Raw genomic sequence first — 24,287 nt, forward strand, 5'->3', positions numbered from 1 at the left:
CCACAAATTTCCTTCCACCCAGCGTTCCCCCACGTCTCCCGATAAAAATGATACCTCACTTGTGTGGGTAGGCCTAGCGCCCGCGACAGGATATGCCCCAAAACACAACGTGGACATATCACAGAAAACAGAGCTGTTTTTAGCAAAGTGACTACCTGTAGATTTTGGCCTCTAGCTCAGCCGGCACCTAGGGAAACCTACCAAACCTGTGCATTTCTGAAAACTAGAGACCTACGGGAATCCAAGGAGGGGTGACTTGTGTGGCTCGGACCAGGTTCTGTTACCCAGAATCCTTTGCAAACCTCAAAATTTGGCTAAAAAAACACATGTTCCTCACATTTCTGTGGCAGAAAGTTCTGGAATCTGAGAGGAGCCACAAATTTCCTTCCACCCAGCGTTCCCCCACGTCTCCCGATAGAAATGATACCTCACTTGTGTGGGTAGGCCTAGCGCCCGCGACAGGATATGCCCCAAAACACAACGTGGACATATCACAGAAAACAGAGCTGTTTTTAGCAAAGTGACTACCTGTAGATTTTGGCCTCTAGCTCAGCCGGCACCTAGGGAAACCTACCAAACCTGTGCATTTCTGAAAACTAGAGACCTAGGGGAATCCAAGGAGGGGTGACTTGTGTGACTCGGACCAGGTTCTGTTACCCAGAATCCTTTGCAAACCTCAAAATTTGGCTAAAAAAACACATGTTCCTCACATTTCTGTGGCAGAAAGTTCTGGAATCTGAGAGGAGCCACAAATTTCCTTCCACCCAGCGTTCCCCCACGTCTCCCGATAAAAATGATACCTCACTTGTGTGGGTAGGCCTAGCGCCCGCGACAGGATATGCCCCAAAACACAACGTGGACACATCACAGAAAACAGAGCTGTTTTTAGCAAAGTGACTACCTGTAGATTTCGGCCTCTAGCTCAGCCGCCACCTAGGGAAACCTACCAAACCTGTACATTTCTGAAAACTAGAGACCTAGGGGAATCCAAGGAGGGGTGACTTACGGGGCTCGGACCAGGTTCTGTTACCCAGAATCCTTTGCAAACCTCAAAATGTGGCTAAAAAAACACATGTTCCTCACATTTCTGTGGCAGAAAGTTCTGGAATCTGAGAGGAGCCACAAATTTCCTTCCACCCAGCGTTTCCCCAAGTCTCCCGATAAAAATGATACCTCACTTGCGTGGGTAGGACTAGCGCCCACGAAAGGAAAGGGCCCAAAACACAACGTGGACACATCAAATTTTTTTATAAAAAGCAGTGCCTACCTGTGGATTTTGGCCTGTAGCTCAGCCCGCACCTGGGGAAACCTAGCAAACCAGCGCATTTTTGAAAACTAGAAACCCAGGGGAATCCAAGATGGGGTGACTTGCGGGGCTCTGACCAGGTTATGTTACCCAGAATCCTTTGCAAACATCAAAATGTGGCCCAAAAAACACTTTTTCCTCTCATTTCGGTGACAGAAAGTTCTGGAATCTGAGAGGAGCCACAAATTTCCTTCCACCCAGCGTTCCCCTAAGTCTCTCGATAAAAATGGTGCCTCACTTCTGTGGGTAGGCCTAGCGCCCACGAAAGGAAATGGCCCAAAACACAACATGGACACAACATATTTTTTAACAGAAAACAGAGGTGTTTTTTGCAAGGTGCCTACCTGTGGAGTTTGGCCTGTAGCTCAGCCGGCCCCAGGGGGGGGGGCAGAAATGGCCTAAAATAAATTTCTTCCCCCCAACCCCCACCCCCCCCGGGAGCGACCCTTGCCTACGGGGTCGCTCCCCCTGCGTGACATTGGCGCCAAAAAACAAATCCCAGGTGCCTAGTGGTTTCTGCCCCCTTGGGGGCAGATTGACCTAAAATCGGCCAATCTGCCCCCAAGGGGGGCAGAAATGGCCTAAATACAATTTGCCCCCCAGGGGAGCGACCCTTGCCTGATGGGTCGCTCCCCATCTCGAAAAAAACAAACAAACAAAAAAAAAAACACAACAAAAAAATTTGCCCTGGTGCCCTGAGGGTTCTGCCCCCCCCCCCCGGGGGCAGTTCAGCCTAATAATAGGCCGATCTGCCCCCAGGGGGTGCAGAAATGGCCTAAAATAAATTTGCCCCCCCAGCCCCCACCCCTTCCCTGGAGCGACCGTTGCCTACGGGGTCGCTCCCCCTGCGTGACATTGGCGCCAAAAAACAAATCCCAGGTGCCTAGTGGTTTCTGCCCCCTTGGGGGCAGATTGACCTAAAATCGGCCAATCTGCCCCCAAGGGGGGCAGAAATGGCCTAAATACAAGTTGCCCCCCAGGGGAGCGACCCTTGCCTGATGGGTCGCTCCCCATCTCGAAAAAAAAAAAAAACACATAAAAAACACAACAAAAAAAAATTGCCCTGGTGCCCTGAGGGTTCTGCCCCCCTCTGGGGGCAGTTCGGCCTGATAATAGGCCGATCTGCCCCTAGGGGGGGCAGAAATGCCCTAAAATAAATTTGACCCACCCAACCCCCACCCCCCCCCCCGGAGCGACCCTTGCCTACGGGGTCGCTCCCCCTGCGTGACATTGGCGCCAAAAAACAAATCCCCGGTGCCTAGTGGTTTCTGCCCCCTTGGGGGCAGATTGACCTAAAATCGGCCAATCTGCCCCCAGGGGGGCAGAAATGGTGTAAATACAATTTGCCCCCCCCCAGGGGAGCGACCCTTGCCTGATGGGTCGCTCCCCATCTCTAAAAAAACAAACAAACAAAAAAAAAAACACAAAAAAAAAACTTGCCCTGGCGCCAATAGGTTTCTGCCCCCCCTGGGGGCAGATCGGCCTAATAATAGGCCGATCTGCCCCCAGGGGGGGCAGAAATGGCCTAAAATAAATTGCCCTCCCCCCCAGGGAGCGACCCTTGCCTAAGGGGTCGCTCCCTTTGCGTGAAATTCACGCAAAGAAAAAACTCCCTGGTGTCTAGTGGTTTCTACCCCCCTGGGGGCAGATTGGCCTCATTAAAATAGGCCAATCTGCCCCCAAGGGAGGCAGAAATGGCCAAAATATAATTTTACCCCAAGGGGAGCGACCCTTGCCTAAGGGGTCGCTCCCCACCCAAAAAAATAAAATAACACATAAAAAAAAAAAAAAAAAAATGGTCCCTGGTGCCCTAGAGGTTTAATAATAGTAGGCCGATCTGCCCCCAGGGGGGGCAGAAAAGGCCTTCCAGAAAAAATGCCCCCCATGGGAGCGACCCTTGCCCAAGGGGTCGCTCCCTTTTGTCAATATCATAAAAAAAAAACAAATCCCTGGTGTCTAGTGGGGTTTCAAAAGCCGGATTGCAAGCAATCCGGCTTTTGAAACCCTCGGAGAGACTTCAAAGGGAAGGAAATACTTTTCCTTCCCTTTGAAGCCCCTCCGGGCCTCCCCGGTGATTGAAAGAGAAATGCTTTTGCATTTCTTTTTCAATCGCGCTGGAAGCAGAGCTTCCAGCGCGACGAGGGAGGCCCCTGTGACACATCAGCGCGCGCGCGCGCGCTGACGTCACAGGAGGGGTGGGGGGGTTCGGGGGTGGAAGGGGAAGGTCTTCCTCTTCCATCCCCGACTTGGGGGGGGAAGGGGGGTGCACGGGGGGCGCGCTAGCGCGCCCCCAAGTTCCCCTGTGCCATGGACGAGATGATCTCGTCCAAGGCACAGGGGAACTGTAGCCTTGGACGAGATCATCTCGTCCAAGGCACCCAAGAGGTTAAAATGATCAAAAACATATTTTTTACAAATATATTACTGAGTACGATACTATAAACAATGAGATTCTTAAAAACGATATTACTTACCAAAAAAACAAAAATATTTGACAACAATTTTCTAGACCACAATATTTTTCTTCACAACTTTTTTTATATTAATGGATTCTGATATTTTGAACTCAATATTTTGTCCACACACTCCATTGGCACACCACTATGACCAGAGTGGGTTTGGCACAGTGTTGTTTTGGTGAAGGGGTTTGACTGAGCTCAAAGAAGAATCACCAATAAGTGCTTACCCTGGTCCTAGTAGCACTAGCTGAGTGCAGATTTCAACTCCTTTGGACATGTCACGTCGCCTCCTTAGTTAGAGCATGCAACGACAACTTGGACACAGGCCTAGAGACAACAGCAGTGTTCACTGGGCTGGGAACAGATCGGTTGAAAATCTCTTGGTCTTCCATTCAGACCCAAAAATCACTGACGGATGCGGTGCACCATGCAGCAAAACCTGTAGAAGTAAAACTAGACCGATCTTCTCAGAATTGACAGAGGATAAGCTGCAGGGCAAAAAAAAACAGCCTCAAGGCCCACCCTCTGGCCCCCTGCACCTGTTCTATGCCTGCAATTTCATGGTGGTGAACCAGGTTGTAATCATCAGGGCAGTGACAGCAGTCCCCTGGCGGTCTGTCCACCAGGGTCGTAATGTGCCGGTTGGACCGCCACAACAGAGGTGGTCCAACTGCTGCCACAGGTCTGGCGGCCCTAGGAACTCCGGACTCGAAACTAGGTATTAAGGTAAGGGTAAAGCTCTATCATTTGTGGTGGTAAAAGACTTTGATACAGTCTGAGCACAGCAACCCCTGTCTGCTTTGGTACTCCTGTAAATGTTCCCACAATGGCACTTTGTAAAGTCTCTGTCACATCCTTAAGTTCTGATTCACGCATATAAACTTTCTGAGAAATAAATTCAATACATAATGTAGTCAAAACAGGATGCCGCCAAACATATAAAGTGTACACTCTGCTAAATGATAATGACTCTGAAAGCAAATGTATAGTGTCAGCCATGTGAAGTGTGTGCCTGGACCACAAAATCACATAAATGGAACACTAGACCAATGGCCTACCTTGAACAGAAATAAAGACCCACATTTCCAAAAGATATGAAGGGCAATTTTAGCTGTCTAGGGTCAACCTAACGCTCTAATAGTAGGAAGAACAGAAAACACTCTCTTAAGTATTAAAAATAAGTACTATCCTGATGGGATAAAATTGGCAAACTTATAGCATGTAATAAGTGTATTAGAACAGGTCCGCACAAGGACTGTAAACCTGAAATATTTCCTACCTTCTACCAAACACCACAAAATATGGAGGAAACATATAAAGAAGCCCAAGATGCACCTGTAGAGGAATTGTAGTAATATAAAAGCACCACATCCAAGGAAGTCTGTGGCCTCCTTTCATAAAACATATCCTCAACTAAGTGGTCATACTGGTAAGTAACCCCTTCCATGGCAGAAGAGATGATCTTGGAATTGCAAAAATCTACTTAAGAACCCACTAATAAGGCTCATCTAGTTCAATAGCTATCCCTTATGTGCATTTTGCATTATTTATCAGGATCTTCCCAATTAGGCTAGAAGAGTGTATCTCCTCTCTGAGCCACACAGATTAGTCTGCATTCATTTATAGCAGAGAAGGAAGTGATAACACAAAGAAAGCATTCATTGTCTAGAGATCATACTGAGGTCAGCAAGGTAAAGTCCATAGACATGAAGAAATCACTCAACTGAGTGAATTAGAGATTCATCTACAACTCAGCTAAATGTGAATAAACACTTTACCACCTGGATTAGAGATTGCAGTCATACCCACAAGAGTAGAATTAGGCCCTCATTACAAGTGTGGCGGATTAAGACACTCGCGGTGGTGGTCTTGCAACTGCGGTCCCGGCGGTAAAGACCGCCGCATTACAAGTTCGCCGGTTTGGCCACAGCCAAACCGCCACAATGCTGCCAGGCCCGCTGGTGTGTTCAGACCAGCACGGCTGGCGGTGAGCTCCTCCGGACCGGTGGCAACCCTAAAACCGCCAGCCGTATTACGAGGCAGCAAACTGCCAGGCTTTTTGTGGCGGTCGCCTCACCACAAAAAACCTGGCGGTAACGCACCCGGCAACAGGAATCCTGATTCCTGTTGCGTGCACACACATCCCCACACTTGCAGACACACACACCCAAATGTCCACTCACTTGCAGACACCCCCCCACTCAATTGCACGCATACATACAGACACCCCCACGCAACCCAACACAAACAGACATGCAACCCCTCCCACCTGAACACAAACAGACACACACCCCCACCCAACCGAACACAGACATGCAGCTTCACTCGCTCACACACATATGCACCCCCCTCCACATACATTCACACGCACCCCCTTTGCATACATTCACACACACCCCTGCATACATTCACAAACACCCCCTTGTGCATACATTCACACACACTCACCTCCTCCGCATACATTTACACACACACCCCTCTGCACATTTACACACCCCCCGGATACATTCACACAGCACCCCCTCTGCATACATTCACACACACCCCCTCCACATACATTCACACACACCCTCCCTCCGCATACATTCACACACATCCCCTCTGCATACATTCTCACACACACCCTCTGCATACATTCACACACACACACACCCTTCGGCATACAGTCACACACACACCACCACGCATGCATACAAACACACACGCAAGCACACCCATTCCGAATCACATGCTCGCACACATACACGCACACACCACACACATGCACCTACCACACACATCCTTCCTGTCAGTCCAACTACCTGTCTGGGCAGCACAGTAGCCCACATCTAGGTGGTCGCCCGGGAGAGGGTGGATGGCGGCGGTTCCACTGCCAGTGCCACCCCACCATGAAAAGATCGCTGCGCCATATTATTGCTCATAATATGGTGGGCGGAGTACTACCGGCGTGGCGGAGCTGGTGTTGGAACCACCTTTCATCCACCATCATTCAGGCTGACAGACACCTGTTTATGGGCAGAAATCCATTGGTGAGACCTAATACAGCAGTCACTGTACCACCATCACTGGTGGTCTTTTGGCAGATGCCAGTGCGGCGGTCTTGCCAAAAGACTGCCTAAGTCGTAATGAGGGCCTTAGTCTAAATAGTTTACTGTTAATTGAAATTAGTGTAAGCAGGTGTAAGGAGGACTATAAGACAGGGTTGTTGGTCCAGCGTAATGTCTATAATTTGCAATCACTCTAGAACAACCTGGAATAGAATGTGTAAGGGTGGTAGATTTGGTGTAGGTATTTTTAGTGTAGCCAGGGTCACAGGTGGAACTCTAACAACTTTACAGAACTGGGACTCTGGTTCATGTATTATTAGATGAGTTAGGTCATTACCAAAAGGGTCTCTGATGTTAGGATGACATTTTCAAGTCTATGGGCCTTTATTTAGAGTTTGTTGACTGGGATATTCTGTCACAAACATGACAAATGTCCTCTCCACTCTATTACATGTGCGTCATAGCCAGTGGAACTTGTAATAGAGTGAATAAAAAATCCTTCACTTTTTGAAGGAGTGTCTCATTCAACAAACTCTAAAAAAAGGCCCTGAGTTTCTGAAATTTTGCAGTATCGTATGTAAAACAACAAAGGATGCAGGAGAAGTTCCAAATTCAGGAGTATTCTAAAGCAATCACACATTATTCATCTTTATTATCTTCACATATGGTTTGCTACACAAAGCAATTTGCACACGTTCAACATACTTAGTTAACAAATACTTTTTGCAAACTTCATCAAATTTACTAAATGAAACTTCCATTCAGACATAGCTGAAAACTTTATCAGGACTGAAAATAATTGAACACAATAAAATTACAAAGAGCCCATCAGAGGGCTGTTACCTATCAGAAATACGTGCAATTCCTATGAATGTTTTCAGTGTAAATTGTGGTTCCAATTGGAAATTAAGGGTCTCCTTACGAAATTGGTGGTCCGAAGACTGCCAATGCCGCAGTGGTGGTCAGACCCCCACACTCCAGGTGGTCCCGCCATGGGACCACCGTCCCCACAAGAAACATGGCTCCCGACAGGCTGACGGTGGTCAGAGTCGTGGTCAGCCACGGCATCCCTGAGCTGTGCTGATCACATGTCCATTTCTGCCAGCCTTTTTCATGACGGGGTCCCTGCCTTGAAAAGGTTGGTGGAAACCCAGTGCTGGGGGCCACAGGAAGGCACCTGCACTGCCCACAACCATGTCGTGGGCATTGCAGGGCCTCCAACCACCCTCAAAATATGCACTGTCTGCTACAGCAGACAGTGCACATTCTGAGGGTGCTAGGGGCATCCTCTCTGTGACAACATTGACCTCGGCTCCATTAGGAGCTGAGGCCAATACAGCCACACAGTTTCCACTGGGCTTACTTGCTTGAATCTCTTCTTTCAGAGGTCAGCCCAGTGGAAACCTCGTAATGGGGGAGATCGCCAGCTCCTCAGCTGTCTTCTTTCCATGGGGTTGGTGGGGTGAGCATCGGCCCGCCAGCTTCATAATGAGGCCATAAGTCTTGATCAACAACCTGAACAATTTTAGCAGATATATAACTTTGTGTGTCAAGCAATTATGAGTCAGATAATTTTAGCTAGGAAAAAGACAAGTATAATTGAACCATTCTGAGGATAGCTACCAAAACTACATTACAGTGGGAGAAATGCACAGCTCTTTCTCTGTGCTAAACTGTGTGCTGCCCAGCTATGTTCAATTTAGTTATATACTTATTTTTGTACTTATTTGTTTACTTAGGTGTTTCTTTTATTTAATGGTTTTATGGGACTCTGCACTATGCTGGATTGGGTGCTTTACAATATTTGTTTACTTGAAAGGGAAGCCACATACATAATGTGATGCTTGTAGTTTTTCAGATACAATCAAGAATCAAAACATCCCCATGTGGGAGTTCATAAAAGATATTCCTGAGTACACTGCCTCTCTTTATTTTAGATAGAGGGGATCAAATATTTCATAATTTTGAATTCACATTCATTTTTTTCTTTCTGTAGGCCTGAATCCCACACTACACTTTGTAATAGGTTTTGTAGTGGTGCTACAGGTGTACTACAAAGTGCTGTTCACAAACTGCACTTTACGAGTAACTTACATTTTTGTAGTAAGTCCCTGCCTCCATTATTCTCTATGGGAAGATTCTGAAGTACCTGGGGTTGGCCATGTAGAGTGCTGGACTTACTACGTAAGTGTAAGTATATTACAAAAGTGTAAGTTACTACAAAAGAGCAGTTTTTGAATAGCAAAAGTAGTAAACATACTCAAAACTTTATATTTACACAAAAGTGTATGTTACCTTTGTGAACCAATACCTTTGTGTTCTGAAGATTCAAACACTGGTCCTTCATATCATGCACCAGTGTGGAACAATTTCCCTGACAATAGTTCTGTGGTCAGTGCCAAAGTAGTGATTAATGGAACAATCAAGGCACATTTGACTGAAATGCTGTTGTTAGAGGTTTAGAACTGTTAGCTCGAGCATTCTTATTATATTATATGCTCTTTACAAACAATAAAATCACAAGCAAAGTTTCACATTTTCACTTAAATGAAACTGAATGAAAACATACACCATTAAATTACATTTACAGGAGAGTAGGGCAAACCTGGTACCTTGGAATACAGGGGCAGATTTATAAGCCCCTTGCACCACTTTAGCGCCGCCTTAGCGCCATTTTTCCCTGCACCATATTTACAATGTGGCGCAATGCATGCATTGCACCACTTTGTAACCCCTTGTGCCACATTAAGCCTGCGCCAGGCATAATGTACGCAAGGGGGAGTGGTGTTTCCCTGTTAAGAGACCCGAAAAAAATGTAAAAGATTTCACTGCGCCATTGGTTATGTCAATTTGAATACCTGCTCACAGCAGGGGTTAAAATGGCACACCCATTTAAATCAATAGGCCTCCTTGCTCTTTGCTACACTAGTGTCTATATTTTGTGACGCCAGTGTAGCAAAGCGCCTTTGTTGTAAATACTGCCATAGTGCGCCCTATCTTAAACACAGCACACACATGGTGGCATTAGGGGGGCGCAAGAAACTTTTCTTAAAATCGGCCCATAGTTCAGAATACATTTGTCTCTGAAACGTTTTCGAAGACTAGAAAGAGTTGATAGTTCGATGATTTCACTTTACAAGGGCTAGAGGATTTCAACTGAACTGCAAAATTGCACATACTTTTAAAATAGAAATTCTAAAGCACAGCTATTTGTAGGCTGTTATTTTAGGACCGAATTTCATACTCCCATTGAAAGTGCCTTCCTTCTAGGCAGCTATTCTAAGCTGTTTGCCCGATAGTTCCTGTAGACTTGTGTGGGTGGATCTGATTAGACCGCAGTGAATAACACAGGTTAATACTCCCCGCTGGTAGCTTCTGGCTACTCATTATTATTGTGTGGCAAGAGAAGGAAAATGAAAAGGCCTTTCGTGAGAGTATTCGGGAAAAAAGCCCAATTCGAAAATACTAACACTAAATTGCAACCCTGTTGAGTCACCTAACCTCCAAGTATTTCTTTTTATGGTTATATTTTCGTTATGTTTCGATTCAATAAGTAATAGCACACATCAGCAACGGAAAAAAAACTTGTAAAGTTTGCAACAGGCTAGAAGTAGACCTCATCTTTTCAATAATCCACTTCCATGTTGTCCCTAACTCAGCCTTTGTTTGCTTCTTCATGCTGCGTCTTTGAAGGACATGTTTACAGTGTAGCTAATAAAAGAGGGGCAAATTCACAAAACGCCAGACTTAGAAGGTCATTTAAAGGTTGGCAGAAGTGGCAGTTGCAGGAAAGTTTCCGCCCCCGATTTGGAGGTAGCAGGGGCACACAGTTTCACTGGTAGAGTCACGGTAGTCTTGCGCTGCAATACAGCCAATGGCTGAGGTGCGTAAGGATAAACGTCCTGCAAGTTAAGCCATTTGTCTTTTTTGTTTCACTGAAACGACCTCTCGAGTTGAAAAGTGTGTTTTCAGTAAAAATGACTGCAGAGAGGGTATAAAAACCTGGGGCCAGATGTATCAAAGACCAGGTTTGTATTTCTTCAATAGCGAATTTTAAGAAATCGCTATTTGAGAAATGCAAAATGGGATGTAAGAAGATAGCGAATCCCTAATAGCGATTTTTTCTTAAAATACGCAATTGCTATTAGGGAATGGGACTCCATTCATCCCTATGGGCCTGAAGCCCCATAGGTGCGGATGGTTTTACATTTCCCAATTTGCGAATTCCTGTTAGGAATTCACAAGTTTGGTAATGCAAATCCAACGGTGATGTGGGCCTAAGGCCCCCTATGATGCACACCCCCCCCTCCAAAGAAATTGTGCACATGTAAAGCGCACATTTGCCCTAGGGGCATGTGCGCATTACATGCCACTTTTAAAAATGCATTTTCAATGCATTTTTTTAAATTGCACATGGCTACCACCAAATTTGAATTTGTGTTAATTGCGTTTCTTAAATGCCCAGTTCGCATTTAGGAAATGCATGATACATGTGCTTTGGAAATCGCACATAGGAATTCCCTATTTGTGATTTCCTATTTAGGTAATTGCAATTTGCAATTCCCTGTTGAAAGTCGCAATATTGGGGAATCGCAAAAAAAAATGCGATTCCCTAAAATTGCACTGCTCTGCATTTCATACATCGTCAAAGGCGATTTAGCATTCGCAAACTGTGGAATGTACTGATTCGCACCGTTTGCAAATGCACAATCCTTTGATACATCTGGCCCCTGATGCTTTCCCATCATTTATCGGGGCGTAAAGTGATTCCACCACATCAATGCATACTCTGAAGACATGGAAATCCCAGTCTGCCTGGTGTAGGATGGTCCTCCATTAGGAGACAGGAAGCAAAGGAATCCTCTGATCTGGTTAGCTGCCTGAACCAGCGTTGAAATGAGCCAGTTATTTCTAAGTTTGAAGTGAAATGCAACTAATCATAGAAAATGCATTGTGAATAAGGCCTGAAAATGTAACTCACACCTAAGCTAGGAAAAACAACTGCTCAGAGAAAAGCTTTGTCAATCAGATTCATAGATTCTAGCAGTATCTAGCAGATGAGAGCACCATTAGAGCAGTAGGGAATGTAGAGAGATGACTCACAAATAAACCACAAGAGCGCCTCAACTGTGGGGTAACAAAAATGATGTCCAAAAAAATGGTATTGGGCCCCTAAAATTTAGCAAAAGCTCAAAAATAACCAAGGCTCATCTCTGTGGTGAGGAGCTGCTTCATCACAGGAGTTGCAGGTCCTAGTGTACACCACTGCTGTGGCATATAAAGAAAGAAAGAAAGAAAGAAAGAAAGAAAGAAAGAAAGAAAGAAAGAAAGAAAGAAAGAAAGAAAGAAAGAAAGAAAGAAAGGAAGAAAGAAAGAAAGAAAGAAAGAAAGAAGGCAGATTCAAAAATGGAGGTTAGATCAAACCTTTGCAGATTACATATTAGATTGTATAATCTCAGTTTTTTGATTATTTATATTCATTACCCTTGCCTTTACTGGGATGGTCTAGTTAGTTAAAGCCCTGACCCCTGCAGAGGCTACACATCCTGGTGTGGGTTTGGTTTTGTACAGAGCCTTTACTTGTCAATGGAGGATATGATCTGATATACTCTTCATGGTAGAGGATGTGGCATAATGGCCAGAGTCTCCTACTTTGGAAGTGGGAACCAGGTTTGAGTCTCAGAGTTGGCTCAACATCCTAAGATTCTGGGCAAATCCCTTAATCTCCCCATGCCTAAAGATAATTAATGAATCCTTGTGTAATGTAACTGGTGCTCATGTAAAAGTACTCTAATACCTTCAGGTCAAGTTTGCACTTTATAAAACAGAAAAACATAAAGAATCTCTCAGAGAAGTACACCCGAATGAGAGGGAAGGACAATCCTAGCAGAGCCACCTACAAGGGAAGGCAATATATTGCTACAGAATCACCTTTCAATTGAGGTCTATGCAGATAACGGGTCTGATTTAGTGTTTGGCGTACCAGATATCTGTCACTTTTATGACAGTACCTATCTGCAGACTCTAAATCAGGTTTAATATATTTTGCCAGTAAAGTTAATCACCATATGTTGTTACCCATTCGGTCTCTTCAGATTCTTCCCCTCCGGGTTCTTTCTTCCTTTAGATATAACTTTGCTTCATTTGTCAGTTCCTTATTAGTTGTTTTCATTAGTATCTGTAACCTGCTAGGGTCTCTGCTGGCTTTTTACTGTGAAATCCACACTTTCGTCCTTGTAAATGCTGAGCCGTGACTGTAATTCTAATTGTTTCACTATTCACACTTCTTTGTCGTTCATTCACATACTTCTCCTCTTCTATCAAGTTTCCGTTCAAGTTTCCATTCAACTTTTTGAACTAAATCTGATTTGACTGCTGTCTATCAGAGCTCTATCAAAGGCACCCTAGTATTCACGCTTTACATTTCTCGTCTCTCACCTGTTCTCCTCATTTCTCTGCGCATGCATTTTTTGATGTGGAAGACTCTCAAATCTTTTTTCTCTACCTCTATTCCTGAACTTTACAACACTGTTTCTGCCTTTCCTCATGTTATTCCTAAAGGTCTTCTTACTCAGTACCTTTCAACTCACCCAGAACCGATAGTTCTTGTTCCTAGCTTTCCACCCACACTCTATTGATTCACCTTTGTTATCTTTTTTTTTTACCTTCATAATTTCCTCCATCATCTTCCACTGAAATCTTGCAGGTATGTTTGACTCATTGACTATATTCTCACAGCACATATCTTTAGTCTTTCACAGTTTCAGCTTTCAGTTTACAACATGTGGAAAATGTGCTTACATTGATTCAATGCAACAAATACTGTTATAGTTATCTTAATTATTCCTCAACTTACTGACTGATCTTCACCATTTGCCATACTGGCTTGCACTATTGCTCGTCCTCAACTAATATAATCCTTTGAATATTATTTCTCTTTAGCGCCCCTGCACCAAGGTTATTCATCTATATGTCACCTCATGTGATCTTTTTTCACTGGATTTATTTTCATTTTGAACTTTTTGAACTCGGTTTGCACTTCTTAACCTCTTCAGTGTGACCGACACCCACACTACCTCCCTGGTGCGGGTCACGACTAGTGGCCGACACCAGGGACGGGGTTAAAAAATCCTCTGGTGCATCGCCATCGAGAATTATTTTTATCTAAAAATACCCCGGGAGACACGGAAAATCTTCTGTGTCTTCCCCCAACCCCCCACCCGCCCTTTTGTGACATCACTGTTTTGTTTTCTCTATCGGAGCAGGACGCGGGGAGACACAGAAAATCTTCTGTGTCTTCCCCCAACCACCCACCCACCCCTTTGTGATGTCACTGTTTTGTTTTCTCCATCGGAGCAGGAAGCGGCCGATGGGGAAAACCGCCCCAAACGGCCTTCCAGACATTCGGGAAGGCCTTGTTTGAAAGGGGAGACTCTCCCCTTTCAAACGAGGCCTTCCTGAACCAGTTTCCTGGCCCTCGATCGCAGCCAGGAAACCCCAATAGACAATAATCAGCCCTCTCGGCAAACCGCCCACCAACCACCGGGGGGGCAATTTTTTTAAAAAAAAGGTGGGTGGCCCCTGGGCACGATTGCACCCGATCGCAGATTGCGCCCCCCAGGGGAAACATTTAAAAAAAAAAAAAGAAATTGACAGGGGGTCGCCCGTGAGCAGGGCGACCCTCTGTGGGGGCAATCATTTTTTTTTTGTAGTTGTATGGTTTTCCTGGGGGCCACTATGACCACCAAGGAAACCATACAGCTACTAAAAAAATATATAGATCTATATATATATATATATATATATATATATATATATATATATATATATATATATCACTTTTGTCAATGTGTGTGTGGTTTCCCTGGGGATTGAACCGGACCCACGTATAAAAGTGATATATATATATATATATATAAATAAATATATATATATGTACATATACACCACCAGTTGTCTTGCAGTTGCAGCTTGCGTCTTCAAAGCACATACTTCAACTGACACGTTTCAACTATAGCTTTTAGGCAGCAATAAAAAAGTCAAGTAAGTCTTGTGATTATGTTTCTGCCACAAAAGGATCAGACTTTTGTCTAGTGGCAGTTTTGATGCCATAAAATAGCACAGAAGGTTTATATGCCTACTGCAAATATCAAGTCTGTATTTAATGTAAATAGCTGAGTACATTAGTAAAGCCAGCCATTATCTGTGCTATAATACAAATTAAATATATGTGCGGGGTGGGGGCTATGGAGAGATGAAGGGCACTTTTGCTGGGTGGTAGTGAGGGAATCCAAGGAGGAGCACAAATAATGATTGTTGGGCTGGGCGCTAACGGTGCTAAAGACTGTGACGATTGGTATGTGACAAGGTGAAGTAATAGTGTGCCTTTTTTTGAGTGTCTTAAAAGAACGTGCTGATTGAGGGAAGAAGCAAAGGTAAGGCGACCTCTACTGTTGCACATATCACACACACACACTCACCAGCAATTTTGTGACTGTCTACGTAGGCTAGTGTTTTAGAGCAACAGTTTAGCCAGTAGCAGAAATGGCATCTTCTGGGATGACTGCTGCTCAAGCCCTCATTTGGGTTATAGAGGACAGCTCTGACGTATGATCAGAGACTGAGATAGCAGATACTGAGACAGCATCTGAGGGATAGGACAATGGCGCAGACTCTGGGAGTAATTTTTCAGACGGAGGAGTCCCATTCGATAACTCCTCTTCCAGTGATTATGAGGGAGGTGATGAGGACAGTCCTGCTGTCCCTTCGAAAGCACAGTCTGTCCAATGGGACAATAGCGGGTTAGCTCAACCCAGAGACCAGGTGCATGCGGCGGCAAGCACAGAGAGAGTGCTCTCTTGGGAGCTCTCCAATTTAGTTCAGCCCCAACTTCCACTGCCCAAATCGTATTGTGGAGACATTTAAAATGATCTATCACAAAACAAACTGGTTTTGTAAGGCATTCAACTGTGTTTTTGGTCCTGTGCTTGGCGGCCATATAGGGAAACATACCAAACCCAGACATTTATGGAAACTAGACATCCGGGGGAGTCCACAGAGGTGTGACTTGTGTGGATTTCCCAAAGGTTTCTTACCCAGAATACCCTGCAAAGCTGAAATGTTGAATAAAAACTTTGGGGGTCATTCTGACCCTGGCCGGCGGCAGAAGCCGCCGGCCTGGCTGGAACCGCCAGAATACCACTGCGCGGTCAAAAGACCGCCGCGGGTATTCTGGGTTTCCCGCTGGGCTGGCGGGCGACCGCCAGAAGGCCGCCCACCAGCCCAGCGGGAAACACCCTTCCATGAGGATGCCGGCTCCGAATGGAGCCGGCGGAGTGGAAGGGGTGCGACGGGTGCAGTTGCACCCGTCGCGATTTTCAGTGTCTGCATGGCAGACACTGAAAATCATGGTGGGGCCCTGTTACGGGGGCCCCTGCAGTGCCCATGCCATTGGCATGGGCACTGCAGGGGCCCCCAGGGGCCCCACGACACCCCATACCGCCATCCTGTTCCTGGTGGCCAAAACTGCCAGGAACAGGATGGCGGTATGGGGGTCGGAATCCCCATGGCGGCGCAGCAAGCTGCGCCGCCATGGAGGATTCCCCAGGGCAGCGGAAAACCGGCAGTACACCGCCGGTTTTCCGTTTCTGACCGCGGCTGTACCGCCGCGGTCAGAATGCCCAAGGGAGCACCGCCAGCCTGTTGGCGGTGCTCCCGCGGTCGTTGGACCTGGCGGATTTTACCGCCAGGGTCAGAATGACCCCCTTTATTTTTAATTCTGTCACAAACTACAGGAATATGCTGGAATCCACAAAATTCCTACCACCCAGTGTTTCCCCACCTGTCCTGATAAAAACACTACCCCACTTGAGTGCCTGTACCTAGTGCCAGCGTCAGGAATGGATCACCCCAGGGTCAACAGTTGCCCTCATGTAAGGACCAACATTGACCGTGTGTAATCTATTCCTGTCACGGACACTAGGCCTACCCACACAAGTGAGGTACCATTTTTATCGGGAGACTTGGGGGGACGCTAGGTGGAAGGAAATTCGGGGCTGCTCTCGGCTTCCAGTAATTTCTCTCACCGAAATGTGAGGAAAAGGTGTTTTTCTGGCCAAATTTTGAAGTTTGCAAAGGATTCTGGGTAACGGAACCTGGTGAGAGCCCCACAAGTCACCCCACTTGGATTCCCCTAGGTGTCTGCTTTTCAAAAATACACAGGTTTGGTAGCTTTCCTTAAGTGCCAGCTGAGCTAGAGGCCAAAATCCACGGCTAGGCACTTTGCAAAAAACAGCTCTGTTTTCTTTGGGAAAATGTGATGTGTCCATGTTGTGTTTTGGGGCATTTCCTGTCCCGGGCACTAGGCCTACCCACACAAGTGAGGTACTATTTTTATCGGGAGACTTGGGGGAACGCTGGGTGGAAGGAAATTCGTGGCTCCTCTCAGATTCCAGAACTTTCTGTCACCGAAATGTGAGGAAAAAGTGTTTTTTCGGCCAAATTTTGAGGTTTGCAAAGAATTCTGGGTAACGGAACCTGGTGAGAGCCCCACAAGTCACCCCATCTTGGATTCCCCTTTGTGTCTAGTTTTAAAAAATGCACAGGTTTGGTAGTTTTGTTTAGGTGCCGGCTCAGCTAGAGGCCAAAATCCACAGCTAGGCACTTTGCAAAAAACAGCTCTGTTTTCTTTGGGAAAATGTGATGTGTCCATGTTGTGTTTTGGGGCATATCCTGTCGCGGGCACTAGGCCTATCCACACAAGTGGGGCACCATTTTTATCGTGAGACTTGGGGAAACGCTAGTTGGAAAGACATTTGTGGCTCCTCTCAGCTTCCAGAACTTTCTGTCACCGAAATGTGAGGAAAAAGTGTTTTTTTTGCCAAATATTGAGGTTTGCAAAGGATTCTGGGTAATAGAACCTGGTGAGAGCCCCACAAGTCACCCCATCTTGGATTCCCCTATGTGTATAGTTTTTAAAAATGCACAGGTTTGGTAGTTTTTTTTAGGTGCCGGCTCAGCTAGAGGCCAAAATCCACAGCTAGGCACTTTGCAAAAAACAGCTCTGTTTTCTTTGGGAAAATGTGATGTGTCCATGTTGTGTTTTGGGGCATTTCCTGTCGCGGGCACTAGGCCTATCCACACAAGTGGGGTACCATTTTTTCATGAGACTTGGGGAAACGCTAGTTGGAAAGACATTTGTGGCTCCTCTCAGCTTCCAGAACTTTCTGTCACCGAAATGTGAGTATCATGTGTTATTTTAGCCAAATTTTGAGGTTTGCAAAGGATTCTGGGTAAAAGAACCTGGTCAGAGCCCCACAAGTCACCCCATCTTGGATTCCCCTAGGTCTCTAGGTTTCCCGAGGTGCCGGCTGAGCTAGAGGCCAAAATCTACAGGTAGGCACTTTGCAAAAAACACCTCTGTTTTCTTTCCAAAAATTGGATGTGTCCACGTTGCGCTTTGGGGCATTTCCTGTTGCGGGCGCTAGGCCTACCCACACAAGTGAGGCATCATTTTTATCGGGAGACTTGGGGGAACGCTGGGTGGCAGAAAATTTGTGGCTCCTCTCAGATTCCAGAACTTTCTGCCACAAAAATGTGAGGAACATGTGTTTTTTTAGCCAAATGTTGAGGTTTGCAAAGGATTCTGGGTAACAGAACCTGGTCAGAGCCCCACAAGTCACCCCATCTTGGATTCCCCTAGGTCTCTAGGTTTCCCTATGTGCCGGCTGAGCTAGAGGCCAAAATCTACAGGTAGGCACTTTGCAAAAAACACCTCTGTTTTCTTTCAAAAAATTGGATGTGTCCACGTTGCACTTTGGGGCATTTCCTGTCGCGGGCGCTAGGCCTACCCACACACGTGAGGTATCATTTTTATCGGGAGACTTGGGGGAACGCTGGGTGGAAGGAAATTTGTGGCTCCTCTCAGATTCCAGAACTTTCTGCCACAGAAATGTGAGGAACATGTGTTTTTTTAGCCAAATTTTGAGGTTTGCAAAGGATTCTGGGTAACAGAACCTGGTCAGAGCCCCACAAGTCACCCCATCTTGGATTCCCCTAGGTCTCTAGTTTTTGAAAAATGCACAGGTTTGGTAGGTTTCCCTAGGTGCCGGCTGAGCTAGAGGCCAAAATCTACAGGTAGGCACTTTGCAAAAAACACCTCTGTTTTCTTTCAAAAAAATGGGGTGTGTCCACGTTGTGTTTTGGGGCATTTCCTGTCGCGGGCGCTAGGCCTTCCCACACAAGTGAGGTATCATTTTTATCGGGAGACTTGGGGGAACATAGATTAGCAAAACAAGTGTTATTGCCCCTTGTCTTTCTCTAAATTTTTCACTTCCAAATATAGGAGAGTGTGTAAAAAATACATCTTTTTGAGAAATGCCCTGCAATTCACATGCTAGTATGGTCACCCCGGAATTCAGAAATGTGCAAATAACCACTGCTCCTCAACACCTTATCTTGTGCCCATTTTGGAAATACAAAGGTTTTCTTGATAGCAATTTTTTACTCTTTATATTTCAGCAAATGAATTGCTGTATACCCTGTATACAGTAGAATGAAAACGCACTGCAGGGTGCAGCTCATTTATTGGCTCTGGGTACCTAGGGTTCTTGATGAACCTACAAGCCCTATATATACCCGCAACCAGAGGAGTCCAGCAGACGTAACGGTATATTGCTTTCGATAATCTGACATTGCAGGGAAAAGTTACAGAGTAAAACGTAGAGAAAAATTTATGTTTTTTCACCTCAATTTAAATATTTTTCTTTTTCAGTTTTTATTTTCTGTAGGAAACCCTTGTAGGATCTATACAAATGACCCCTTGCTGAATTCAGAATTTTGTCTACTTTTCAGAAATGTTTAGGTTTCTGGGATCCAGCAGTGGTTTCATTCCCATTTCTGTCACTGACTGGAAGGAGGCTGAAAGCACAAAAAATTGCAAAAATGGAGTATGTCCCAGTAAAATGCAAAAATTGTGATGCAAAATTGGGTTTTCTGATTCAAGTCTGCCTGTTCCTGAAAGCTGGGAGGCTGCTGAGTTTAGCACCGCAAACCCTTTGTTGATGCCATTTTCAGGGGAAAAACCACAGGCCTTCTTCTGCAGCCACTTTTTCCCATTTTTTTGAAAAAAAACGAAATTTTCACTGTATTTTGGCTAATTTCTTGGCCTCCTTCAGGGGAACCCACAAAGTCTGGGTACCTCTAGAATCCCTATGATGTTGGAAAAAAAGGACGCAAATTTGGCTTGGTTAGCTTATGTGGACAAAAAGTTAGGAGGGCCTAAGCGCGAACTGCCCCAAATAGGCAAAAAAAAGGCCTGGCACAGGAGGGGGAAAAGGCCTGGCAGCGAAGGGGTTAACCCCTTAGCTGCTGGGTCTTCCCACCTACCCCCGTGCTGAGCCCTTTTTGGCTATCTAGGGTAGTTTGCACTTAACTCTTCATAACTTTTTGTCCACATAAGCTATCCACGCTAAATTTGCATCCATTTTTTCCAACATTCTAGGGATTCTACAGGTACCCAGAGTTTGTGGGTTCCCCTGGAGGAGACCAAGAAAGTAGCCAAAATACAGCAAAACATTTTTTTTTTTAAATAGGGAAAAAAGGGATTGTGGTTTTTCTCCGAAAATGGCATCAACAAAGAATTTATGGTGCCAAAATCACCATCTTCCTAGATTTCAGGAACAAGGAGACTTGAATCAGAAAACCACATTTTTCAACACAATTTTGGCATTTTACTGGGACATACCCCATTTTTACTATTTTTGTGCTTTCAGCCTGCTTCCAGTTAGTGGCAGGAATGGGTGTAACACCAATGCTGGATCCCGGAAAGCTAAACATTTTTGAAAAGTAGACAATATTCTGAATTCAGCAAGGGGTCATTTGTGTAGATCCTACAAGGTTTTCCTACAGAACATAACAGCTGAAATAAAAAAATATTGAAATTGAGCTGAGAAAAAACAGCCATTTTTCTACATGTTTTACTCTGTAACTTCTTCCTGAGATGTCAGATTTTTGAAAGCACTATGCCATTACGTCTGCAGGACTCTTCTGGATGCGGGGATATGTAAGGCTTGTAGGTTCATCAAGATCCCTAGGTACCCACAGCCAATAAATTAGCTGCACTTTGCAATGGGTTTTCATTCTATACCGGGTATACAGCAATTCATTTGCTGAAATATAAAGAGTGAAAAATAGATATCAAGAAAACCTTTTTATTTCCAAAATGGGCACAAGATAAGGTGTTGTGAAGCAGTAGTTATTTGTACATCTCTGAATTCCTGGGGTGCCCATACTAGCATGTGAATTGCAGAGAAAATATACTTCTTTTTTAAACACTGGCTTACATTTGGAACGAAAAAATTTAGAGAAATACATGGGGCAATAAAACTTGTTCTGCTATTCTGTGTTCCCCCAAGTCTCCCTATAAAAATGGTACCTCACTTGCATGGGTAGGCATAATGCCCGCGACAGGAAATGCAACATGGATTGGAAAGTGCCTAGCTGTGGGTTTTGGCCTCTAGCTCAGCCGGCACCTAAGGAAACCTACCAAACCTGTGCATTTTTTAAAACTACACACCAAGGGGAATCCAAGAGGGGTTGACTTGTGGGGCTCTCACCAGGTTCTATTACCCAGAATCCTTTGCAAACCTCAATATATGGCAAAAAAAAAACACTTTTTCCTCACATTTCGGTGACAGAAAGTTCTGGAATCTGAGAGGATCCACAAATTTCCTTCCACCCAGCATTCCCCCAAGTCTCCCGATAAAAATGATACCTCACTTGTGTGGGTAGGCCTAGCGCCCGCGACAGGAAATGCCCCAAAGCGCAACGTGGACACATCCAATTTTTGGAAAGAAAACAGAGGTGTTTTTTGCAAAGTGCCTACCTGTAGATTTTGGCCTCTAGCTCAGCCGGCACCCAGGGAAACCTACCAAACCTGTGCATTTTTGAAAACTAGAGACCTAGGGGAATCCAAGATGGGGTGACTTGTGGGGCTCTGACCAGGTTCTGTTACCCAGAATCCTTTGCAAACCTCAAAATTTGGCTAACAAAACACATGTTCCTCACATTTTTGTGGCAGAAAGTTCTGGAATCTGAGAGGAGCCACAAATTTCCTTCCACCCAGCGTTCCCCCAAGTCTCCCGATAAAAATTATACCTCACTTGTGTGGGTAGGCCTAGCGCCCGCGGCAGGAAATGCCCCAAAGCGCAACGTGGACACATCCAATTTTTTGAAAGAAAACAGAGGTGTTTTTTGCAAAGTGCCTACCTGTAGATTTTGGCCTCTAGCTCAGCCGGCACCTCGGGAAACCTAGAGACCTAGGGGAATCCAAGATGGGGTGACTTGTGGGGCTCTGACCAGGTTCTGTTACCCAGAATCCTTTGCAAACCTCAAAATTTGGCTAACAAAACACATGTTCCTCACATTTCTGTGGCAGAAAGTTCTGGAATCTGAGAGTAGCCACAAATTTTCTTCCACGCAGCGTTCCCCCAAGTCTCCCGATAAAAATGATACCTCACTTGTGTGGGTAGGCCTAGCGCCCGCGACAGGAAATGCCCCAAAGCGCAACGTGGACACATCCAATTTTTTCAAAGAAAACAGAGGTGTTTTTTGCGAAGTGCCTACCTGTAGATTTTGGCCTCTAGCTCAGCCGGCACCTAGGGAAACCTACCAAACCTGTGCATTTCTGAAAACTAGAGACCTAGGGGAATCCAAGATGGGGTGACTTGTGGGGCTCTGACCAGGTTCTGTTACCCAGAATCCTTTGCAAACCTCAAAATTTGGCTAAAAAACACATGTTCCTCACATTTCTGTGGCAGAAAGTTCTGGAATCTGAGAGGAGCCACAAATTTACTTCCACCCAGCGTTTCCCCAAGTCTCCCGATAAAAATGATACCTCACTTGTGTGGGTAGGCCTAGCGCCCGCGACAGGAAATGCCCCAAAGCGCAACGTGGACACATCCAATTTTTTGAAAGAAAACAGAGGTGTTTTTTGCAAAGTGCCTACCTGTAGATTTTGGCCTCTAGCTCAGCCGGCACCTAGGGAAACCACCAAACCTGTGCATTTTTTACAACTAGAGGCCTAGGGGAATCCAGAATGGGGTGACTTGTGGGGCTCTGACCAGGTTCTGTTACCCAGAATCCTTTGCAAACCTCAAAATTTGGCTAAAAAAACACATGTTCCTAACATTTCTGTGGCAGAAAGTTCTGGAATCTGAGAGGAGCCACACATTTCCTTCCTCCCAGCGTTCCCCCAAGTTTCCTGATAAAAATGATACCTCACTTGTGTGGGTAGGACTAGCGCCCACGAAAGGAAATGGCCCAAAACACAACGTGGACACATCACATTTTTTTAAGGAAAACAGTGCCTACCTGTAGATTTTGGCCTCTAGCTCAGCCGGCACCTGGGGAAACCTAGCAAACCAGTGCATTTTTGAAAACTAGAAACCCAGGGGAATCCAGGATGGGGTGACTTGCGGGGCTCTGACCAGGTTATGTTACCCAGAATCCTTTGCAAACATCACAATTTGGCTAACAAAACACATGTTCCTCACATTTTTGTGGCAGAAAGTTCTGGAATCTGAGAGGAGCCACAAATTTCCTTCCACCCAGCGTTCCCCTAAGTCTCTCGATAAAAATGGTACCTCACTTCTGTGGGTAGGCCTAGCGCCCACGAAATGAAATGGCCCAAAACACAACGTGGACACAACATATTTTTTTCACAGAAAACAGAGGTGTTTTTTGCAAAGTGCCTACCTGTAGATTTTGGCCTCTAGCTCAGCCGGCACCTAGGGAAACCTACCAAACCTGTGCATTTTTGAAAACTAGAGACCTAGGGGAATCCAAGATGGGGTGACTTGTGGGGATCTGACCAGGTTCTGTTACCCAGAATCCTTTGCAAACCTCAAAATTTGGCTAACAAAACACATGTTCCTCACATCTCTGTGGCAGAAAGTTCTGGAATCTGAGAGGAGCCACAAATTTCCTTCCACCCAGCGTTCCCCCAAGTCTCCCAATAAAAATTATACCTCACTTGTGTGGGTAGGCCTAGCGCCCGCGGCAGGAAATGCCCCAAAGCGCAACGTGGACACATCCAATTTTTTGAAAGAAAACAGAGGTGTTTTTTGCAAAGTGCCTACCTGTAGATTTTGGCCTCTAGCTCAGCCGGCACCTCGGGAAACCTAGAGACCTAGGGGAATCCAAGATGGGGTGACCTGTGGGGCTCTGACCAGGTTCTGTTACCCAGAATCCTTTGCAAACCTCAAAAATTGGCTAAAAAAACACATGTTCCTCACATTTCTGTGGCAGAAAGTTCTGGAATCTGAGAGGAGCCACAAATTTACTTCCACCCAGCTTTTCCCCAAGTCTCCCGATAAAAATGATACCTCACTTGTGTGGGTAGGCCTAGCGCCCGCGACAGGAAATGCCCCAAAGCGCAACGTGGACACATCCAATTTTTGAAAGAAAACAAAGGTG

The sequence above is a fragment of the Pleurodeles waltl genome, chromosome 10, assembly GCF_031143425.1.
Source record: "Pleurodeles waltl isolate 20211129_DDA chromosome 10, aPleWal1.hap1.20221129, whole genome shotgun sequence".
Taxonomy (NCBI): domain Eukaryota; kingdom Metazoa; phylum Chordata; class Amphibia; order Caudata; family Salamandridae; genus Pleurodeles; species Pleurodeles waltl.